Here is a 9,929-nt window from a genome sequence, read left to right as displayed (position 1 = left end):
CTATTTACTATTTCCTTCTCTTGCCATTCTGAGCTGCCACATAGTGTTTGTTTTTAGACAAAGTTGCCTCTGCTTCCTCTTTGGCTAAAGCATCAAGGCATCTTCTTATGTGTTTAACAGATTTGTGTAGGTTAGAAAGAGTTCAAAAGCCATTTCCAGTTTCATATTTTTTAGAGGTCTATACTCATAAATTCTGATAGTAAATATAAAAAATCTCTCTCTACACATACATGAGAATCCCATGCAATGTTTTAAACTGCAAGTTGCAATCCATTAGTGAGTCTTGAAATTTATTTAGTTGATCAAAGTATGTCTTTCTTTGTTAAAAAATATACTAAAATAAAAATATAAACATTGCTTCCAGGCTTTATTTTCTACATATCTATTTCTATATTTTTATCATCTATTTTTTATTTCTCTCTCTCTCTCTCTCTCTCTCTCTCTCCCCCTATCTACCATCTCTCTGTCCATATTAGTTTTTAGTTAAAAAAAAAAAAAAGGTTTGCCTGACTAGGCAGTGGCGCAATGGATAGAGCATCAGAATGGGATGTGGAAGACCCAGGTTCGAGACCCCGAGGTCACCAACTTGAGTGCAGGCTCATTTGGTTTAAGCAAGGCTCACCAGCTTGAGCCCAAGGTTGCTGGCTTGAGCAAGGGTTACTTGGTCTGCTGTAGCCCCTGGTCAAGGCACATATGAGAAAGCAATCAATGAACAAGCAATCAATGAACAACTAAGGTGCCACTACGAAGAATTGATGCTCCTTATCTTTCTCTCTTCCTGTCTGTCCCTCTCTCTGTTTTCCTCTGTGTCTGTCACAAAAAAAAAAAAGGTTTGAAGAAAAGCTGCCTTAAGAAAATTGTCAGAAATAGATTATTAGACTTTGTAACACTTCTTATGATTTCTTGGTAGACTAAATAGGGAACACTTCCTATAAGTTTGCATATATGATGACGTCCTATTTTACAACTACCTCTTCCGACAATTTCCTTTTTTTGTCCTTGTAGAACTGTGCATAATGACATTAAAAAGGGAGTAATATGAAGTCTTAGGACACTTTGATAAACTTTCAGAGAACTTTACCTGGATGGGCCCACTCTCTCTGGGCCAGATCTGGCTCATATTTCTCTTCACTGTTGCCATTCAGCAAAAGAGAATGTCAACCCCTCAAGGGCCTTGCCTTCTGTGCACTCACTGTCACTGCTCTATCAAAGAAAGAGGTTGTAGAAGAATCCAGGCACCCGTTTATACACTATCTCTCACTTAATATACGTCAGGCATACACTTAGAAGTCAGTAGCCAGTTAAACTTGTTTATACTTCTGAGCACTAAGAACACGCCTGACCTGTGGTGGCGCAGTGGGATAAAGCATCGACCTGGAACACTGAGGTCGCCTGTTCGATACCCTGGGCTTGCCTGGTCAAGGCACATATGGGAGTTGATGCTTCCTGCTCCTCTCTCTCTCTCTCTCTTTCTCCTCTCTGAAAAGTGAATAAAATCTTAAAAAAAAAGAACACAAAACAAGTAACAAAAGTTTAAAGCAAAAACTTAATAATGATATATAAAGCAGAGCATAATTTCTAAAGGAAAAGGTATCATGAGAAATATAGCTTCCCCATATAGTACTAATACTTCAGTCACCCACTCAAGATTTAGAGTGTGGCACTTCTTTAATTGGCAATCCAGAATAATTGAGCCATCATTTATCATCTCAGTGTCAAAGCAGCAAAAGTCCCTACAAAGATGGAGGCTAAAAATAATTTTTATTTTCTGATCTATCCTCTGTTAGAACTATTTTGCCTATTGAGGAAAGAAGACATAAATTCTGCTGTCACTTCCTGGTAAAACTGACAAGCAAGCTTTCTGAACTAAGGAAATATGTAAGTTTTGACCATGCTTTCAATAAAAACAAAAAAATTTAATTTTAGAATGGTATTTTAACAATTGCCTCACGGAAAGTGAACAGTATATTTTACTCAGCTTCTTAGTAATAAGATCAACTTAACAATAACCCTTGTTATCAGAATTTTATGACTTTGAGAAGTCATTGTCAACCATCATGATCAAATTTAAATATATCTTTCCTCTTGTTTATAATTGTAGCTTAGTGACTATAGTCATATATCTTGTTTAATATATGTGTACATATAAATACTGTTTTAACATTCCTGAAGTTCAAAAGCTTCTTGGCTTTCAGAGAATGACATTTTACAGATTAACGACATACCAAAGTTAGTACTTTTCTTTTACACTCAAAATAGAAACTTTGTGATAAAGAACTTTATTTCAATACAGTATATATATAACAGCCTATGTGGTTAAGTGGAAACAGCTGTGAATTTTGCAATATTATTACAAATCAGAATTTTATAATACTTCCTTCTCTTTTCAAGCATTTGGTAATCTCAGCTCATCTGTGTTTCCAAGTGTTGATGTAACTCACTTTTCTTTTTTTTTTTTTTTAAAAATTTTTTTAATTTTATTTATTCATTTTAGAGAGGAGAGAGAGAGGAGAGAGAGGGAGAGAGAGGAGAGAGAGACAGAGAGAAGGGGGGAGGAGCTGGAAGCATCAACTCCCATATGTGCCTTGACCAGGCAAGCCCAGGGTTTCGAACCGGCAACCTCAGCATTTCCAGATCGACGTTTTATCCACTGCGCCACCACAGGTCAGGCCGCTCACTTTTCGAATATAATGATATACATTGACTTGTGAGGCCACATCTTTTAGGTTAAATTGCTAGTGACATCCAATAAAAGCAAAATTCATATGTAGCATTATTTTCAAACAGTTCCCCACAAATTATTTTTTACTTATAAACTTGCTTATAGAAAAGGAGTATTGCCATGTGTCTGCATATAGAAAGAAGGTCACATCTTAATGTTTATTCTAATATTTCATTTGTAATTTCCTGGTAACATTGATTGTTGAAAAATGAAGAAAATATTTAAAGGCTAGTTTTTGATGACTTGTAAACAAAGGAGATACCATTATCCTCTTTTAATAGACAATGGATTTTTGAGTGGATATACCAATTTCTTGTTAATTCTCCATTTGCTTTGTGACCATTAGAATAGATATTTAATATGTCCATATGTTTGCTACCTTGGCCTTATCAGAACTAATCAGAATTCTAATTAAGCCATATGCTTAAATACCATTTGTAATAACTATTTTATTAAAACCCAGGACTATTGAGATTTTTAGTTTTGATCCATTAGTTATTTGTTTTGCTCTGATGAGTATGAGGTTTTAAAATGAAGTTTTAAACATTTCCTGTGCCTGGGAGAGAAAAGAAAAAATATCAGGGTATTGTTTTTTCCTACTTTTGTTTTGTTTTGTTTTATTTTGTATTTTTCTGAAGTGAGAAGCAGGGAGGCAGAGAGACAGACTCCCGCATGTGCCTGACCGGTATCCACCCAGCATGCCCAGCAGGGGGCGATGCTCTGCCCATCTGGGGCATCCCTCGGTTTTGGCCGGATCAATTCTAGTGCCTGAGGCAGAGGCCATGGAGCCATCGTCAGTGCCCCAGCCAACCTTGCTACAATGGAGCCTTGGCTGCAGGAGGGGAAGAGAGAGATAGAGAGAAAGGAGAGGGGGAGGCATGGAGAAGCAGATGGGCGCTTTTCCTGTGTGCCCTGGTGGGGAATTGAACCCAGGACTTCCACACGCCGGGCCAATGCTCTACCACTAAGCCAGTCGGCCAGGGCTGTTTTTTTCTTACTTTTATGTGGTAACTTTTATGATGACAATATTACAATTAAATTCCCTGGTCAGAGCTCTGGGGATTTGACATATTTTAAAATGTCATTTTCCTATAACTATTATTGTACATTTTTGGGAAAATGGCATCTAAAATCCTAAAGACATTAAATATCCTGGTATTAAAGAGATTTTAAAATGATATAACTCCAAATATAAATTTTTATAGAAAAGAAATATCCATAGTTCCTTTATTTATGTGGTTAAATGATTTTTTTTCCATTTTTTTTTCTAACTTTTTCTGAAGCTGGAAACGGGGAGAGACAGTCAGACAGACTCCCGCATGCGCCCAACCGGGATCCACCCGGCACGCCCACCAGGGGCGATGCTCTGCCCACCAGGGGGCAATGCTCTGCCGCGACCAGAGCCACTCTAGCGCCTGGGGCAGAGGCCAAGGAACCATCCCCAGCGCCCGGGCCATCTTTGCTCCAATGAGCCTTGGCTGCGGGAGGGGAAGAGAGAGACAGAGAGGAAGGAGGGGGAGGGGGAGAAGCAAATGGGCGCTTCTCCTATGTGCCCTGGCGGGGAATCGAACCCGGGTCCCCCGCACACTAGGCTGACGCTCTACTGCTGAGCCAACCGGCCAGGGCCAATGATTTTTTTTTTGAGACATAAAATAATACATTATATTTGTTTTTAAAAAATTTTCCCTGGATTCTAAATTTGTAAGTTTCTTTAAAAATGTAAGCATCTGGCTACAATCCAAACCCTCGTCTTGTCTTATACAATGTAAAGACACAGACAGACCATCAGCCTGACCAGGCAGTGGCGCAGTGGATAGAGCATCGAACTGGGATGCAGAGGACCCAGGTTCGAGACCCTGAGGTTGCCGGCTTGAGCGTGGGCTCATCTGGTTTGAGCAAAAGCCCACCAGCTTGAACCCAAGGTCGCTGGCTCGAGTAAGGGGTTACTCGGTCTGCTGAAGGCCCATAGTCAAGGCACATAAGAGAAAGCAATCAATGAACAACTAATGATTGATGCTTCTCATCTCTCTCCGTTCCTGTCTGTCTGTCCCTGTCTATCCCTCTCTCTGACTCACTCTTTGTCTCTGTAAAAACTAAATAAATAAATTAGTTAATTAAAAAAAAAGAAGACTCACATCAATTTTTGATTTTCTGAAGACTAAAGGGCTATATATCTAGCAAATGTATAAATACTACCAAATAGAAATTCTAATGAAAAAATCCCATTTAATGCATTTTATAAAGTGATTAATGAAAACAGAGTAACAAATATGTTAGAAACTACAAAATAGAACTATCTTATTACCTTTTTTAGATGTACATTATCTAGATCATGTATATTATATCACATGTATATATCATTATATAAAATTCATACCATTTTAGAATTGAAAAGACCTATAGAGATCTTCTACACCAATGGTTGTCAGATTGGATTAACCTGCAGCACTTTAAAATTTGCTTAGAGTGAGCATCCTGTAACAAAGCAAAATCTTTGGAACTGGGCCCTAGACATCAAAGGCTTAAAAATTCCTTAGGTGATTCAATGTGCAGTCCAGTGTAAGAGCAAGCAGTCTAAGCCAGTGATCCTCCAACTTGACTATGCATGAGAATCACCAACAGAGTTTGTTAAAACATGGATTCCTGGTCCTTACTCCCAGAGAATCTAATTCCATAGATCTGGATTACATCTGAAAATTTTCAAAATCGCAGGTGCCCTGGTCTGAATTATTCCTTCTCACCCCCAATTCACTGGAGGTTAAAGTGCTAACCTCCAATGTGACTGTATTTGGAGGTAGGGCTTTTTGGTGGTAAAGTTATATGAGGTCATAAGGGCGGGGTCAAAATCCACTAGGACAGGTGGCCTTAGAAGAAGAGGAAGAGAAAGTTCTGTCTCTCTACATGTGTGTGCACCAAGGAAGGGACATGTGTGGACAGAGCAAGAAGGCAGAAAGAGAGTTTTCACCAGAAACTGAAGCAGCCAGCACCTCAATCTTGCTTCCAGAACTGTAAGAAATACATTTTTGTTGTTTAAGCCACCTAGTCTACAGTGTTTTGTTGTGACAGCCCAAGCTAATATTCCAAGCAATGATGACGCTGGTGGTCCATGGACCACATTTTGAATACCACTAGCCTAGGGTACATCCCCCAGAAATTCTGTTTTAGTTTGTCTCGGGGTAGTGCAGGGGATCATTATTATTATTATTTTTTTTTTTCATTTTTCTGAAGCTGGAAACAGGGAGAGACAGTCAGACAGACTTCCGCATGCGCCCGACCGGGATCCACCCAGCACGCCCACCATGGGGCAATGCTCTGCCCACCAGGGGGCGATGCTCTGCCCATCCTGGGCGTCGCCATGTTGCGACCAGAGCCACTCTAGCGCCTGAGGCAGAGACCACAGAGCCATCCCCAGCGCCCGGGCCATGTTTGCTCCAATGGAGCCCTGGCTGCGGGAGGGGAAGAGAGAGACAGAGAGGAAAGCGCGGCGGAGGGGTGGAGAAGCAAATGGGCGCTTCTCCTGTGTGCCCTGGCCGGGAATCGAACCCGGGTCCTCCGCACGCTAGGCCGACGCTCTACCGCTGAGCCAACCGGCCAGGGCGGGGATCATTATTTTCAAATATTTTCTGAGCGATTCTAAGGTATAACCAAGATTGAGAGACACTGATCAAGGCCATTTTTCTTCCACTTGTAGCTGAAGACATTGAGGCTCAGAGGTTAAGTAATTGGCCCAAGTACCATGTATGTTACTGCTGAATTTCCAAGTTTATAGGAGAAAAAAAAATTATTCTGGGGGGTCACACTGTTGGTATGTGAAAAAGGCTTAGTCCTAGAACATAGCACTCTCAATTTCCAGTCTTAACGCATTCGTTTTTCCTCTACAACATTAAATTGGTTTAATTCAGGCAGATTCACTTTCTTTATAGTACAATCCAAAAATATTGTATTCTACATTCTATGTCTGCTTCATAACAGTTGATATTTGTTGTAATATGCATAATGACTTATCTGAAAGTGAGATTTTATATATATGTGTGTGTATCCATACACATATATACACACATATATGTATATATGTATTTGTATATATCTATATATGTGGCTGGTCTTCACATCTAATATTAATCTGCCCACCAGGAACAGAAACACTGTCATCTAGCATTATCCTTCTTGTGCAACAGCAAGAAATTTATAAAAATTGATTCATGCAATAAAAAGATGCAAATTTGTTAAGACTTTTAAATACCTTAAAAATCCCAGATGAAATGAGGATAAATGACTCAAGATGGGTAAAGTTTATTGAAGATCTCACCTAAAGGACAGGAACTTGGTTGGGAAGCAACTCTAAGTAGGTGGTGTTGAGCTCACTTTGCCCACATGCCAGTAGAAAACTGTAACATACACCATCAAGTTTAAACCCTATGCTAAGTGAAAGGTACCATCCCATTCACATTTTGAGTAGGCATTTGATTTCCTCACAAAACAAAGCTTATTTCTCTTTATGCATGGACATTTTCATAATGAAAAGAATGCACCTTTACATTTTTTCTATATATTGCCACAGTTCATGAAAAATGACATGAGAATCTCAAAAGGAGAAGTCAGTTGCACTTTCTTGGCCAATGATGCAGATGGAGAAGTAGGAAAAATAAAATTTGGCTAGAAACTAGAAGACAACTTCTCTTCCCACCTCTACCAGCGCTTAGCAGCAGGAACTGGTAACAATCCCTACCTAGGTTAACCGCGATTTCTTTGTAAAATGAAAGGGTTGCCTTATAATTATTCCAAGTTTCCTTCTCCTTTTTTTGCATAGATCATAAGTGCTTCTGAAGAATGCTGTTTTCTGTTAGACTGTAGTTGGGCTTTTAAATTTGTTATTTTAGCATTTAAAAAAATTACCTGTGTTTTCCATTTGGCCATGAAGAGTAAAATTGGCCATCTAAAAATGGCACTATTTTAAAAAATGATAAAAATTAAAACAGAAGTAAAAGCAGTCTGTACTCTTTGGAATTAGGTTTTAAAAAGGTATAGAAAAATGTCATTGGATTAAAACTTTAGGGTTAATATGAACAAACTATTAATTATTCTTCATCTAAAGGATACTATAAATGCAAAACAACCAAGATTTTCGTTGCTTGATATAGTTAATTTTGTCAAAGAAGAAAATGTCTGACTAGACCGGCTGTTAAATATTTTATTGAAATTGATTATTCACATATTTGGGCAGCAGAAACATGAAGTGAAATATTAACTATACGATACATTCTGAAAGCAACTTAACCAGTTCAGCCAGTACTGAAATCCGATGTTACTTCCCGTAACTGCGTATCTGACAAAGTGCTTAGAAATAAATATACTAGTGAACTGGTGTAAATAAAAACTAATTGTCACAATATCTTATATAATTATTAAACCAGTACAAATGTGGCAAGTAAACATATTTTCTGAACCTAATGCTTCATTTGGTTCAAGTGTCTGCTTAGTAACACTCCTATAGAACAGTGGTTCCAAAGCTTTCTGTATATTGGAATCATAGGGCTTTAAACACCTCAATCATTACTGACTTGTATAGGCTACAGTCTGTGCATCAAAAGTTCTAAAAGCTCTGTCAGATGGAACTAACAGTCAGCAAAGTTTGGAACCACTGCTGTGGAACACTGGTTCAGACTGGCTGCATGCTGGAACCACCTGGTATCTAAAAGCATATTGGTTGCTTGGAGCTCATCCTGGAAAAAATTAAATCAAAATTTCTGAGACATTGGTGTGTTTTTGATACTTCCCAGATGAGGCTAATGTACAACCAGGGATTAGAATTAACACTACAGAATATTGCTGGAGCAACTCATCTCCTCCTGAATACGTTAGCATAAAATCCTATTAAGATTTGTCTTCCAAACTAGTGCAAACCTAGTGTAATTTCTACTTTCAGCATGGTTTTGAGTGGGGTGCATGAAGAGAGAAATAATAGAGCACTTAGGCATTGTGGAGTCAGATTCCTGGGCCGTGAACTTATCCTCAGAACCTTCTTCACATATTTCTTTAATTGTACTTTTCTGGAAAAAGCCAGAATTTGGTAAAAAGAGGATTAAATACTATCCAAGCACCTATACAAGGAATCACCAGGTTAAATTAAGCCTCAATAAACACTCATTTTCTTTCTTTTTCTTTTCTTTTCTTTTATTATTATTATTATTATTATTATTATTATTATTATTTTGTATTTTTCTGAAGCTGGAAACAGGGAGAGACAGTCAGACAGACTCCCGCATGCGCCCGACCGGGATCCACCCGGCACGCCCACCAGGGGCGACGCTCTGCCCATCCCGGGCATCACTCTGTTGCGACCAGAGCCACTCTAGCGCCTGGGGCAGAGGCCAAGGAGCCATCCCCAGCGCTCGGGCCATCTTTTGCTCCAATGGAACCTCGGCTGTGGGAAGGGAAGAGAGAGACAGAGAGGAAGGAGAGGGGGAGGGGTGAAGAAGCAGATGGGCGCCTCTCCTGTGTGCCCTAGCCGGGAATCGAACCCGGGACTTCCGCACGTCAGGCCGACGCTCTACCACTGAGCCAACCGGCCAGGGCCAAACACTCATTCTCTAAACTCAGTGATGCCTATAGTTCTTTACAATTCTCAAAAACCATGTTTAAGAAAATATTAATGTTTAATATTTGTAAGAAAAATACTAGTTAATATTTTAAAGAAAAATATTAAGTGCTTAAACTCCTTTTGGTCCATTTTGTAACTCTGAGGAAAAGAACAACCTTCTAATTTCATTCATTCATGTGGCAAATATTGATAATCATTTTTATAATTTCAGAGGATAGTGCTGTAATTTGGTAGGCGTATGGGACACCATGAGTAGTTAAAAACAAACCAGGAGGTGATATAAAAATGATTCAATTCAAAAGTCAATCAAGAATGGAGAATAACTCTCACCTGGACACTCAAACTGCAAGTGGGCTTTCGATAATGAGAAGTTAGTACAGGCTGAATGGTTGAGTGGAAAGAGCCTGGATTTTGTATCAGAAAACTTAATCATACGGGGGCTGAGCCACTTATATCTTGGGAAATTCCCTTCAACTTTCTGAATCTGTTTCCTCATGAGTCAAGTGAGTATAGTAATACTGACATCAGTGCCTCTGAGGATGACATGAAACACCTGGAAGTGCCTGGCACACTTAAAGATATGTTAGAAGACTGTGAAGCCAGGAC

At 39.2% G+C, this 9,929-nt stretch overlaps 1 non-coding gene across 1 annotated transcript; it reads right to left on the bottom strand.

Annotated features, from left to right (window-relative positions):
- Nucleotides 1-9,222: 9,222 nt before the first annotated feature.
- TRNAV-GAC (transfer RNA valine (anticodon GAC)) lies at nucleotides 9,223-9,298 on the bottom strand. Its single transcript has one exon. It is a non-coding gene; the product is annotated as a tRNA-Val (tRNA).
- Nucleotides 9,299-9,929: the final 631 nt, after the last annotated feature.

The sequence above is a fragment of the Saccopteryx leptura genome, chromosome 3 (genome assembly GCF_036850995.1).
Source record: "Saccopteryx leptura isolate mSacLep1 chromosome 3, mSacLep1_pri_phased_curated, whole genome shotgun sequence".
Taxonomy (NCBI): Eukaryota; Metazoa; Chordata; class Mammalia; order Chiroptera; family Emballonuridae; genus Saccopteryx; species Saccopteryx leptura.
The sequence above is the reverse complement of the archived record's forward strand: the minus strand, read 5'-3'. Positions and strand labels throughout refer to the sequence as shown.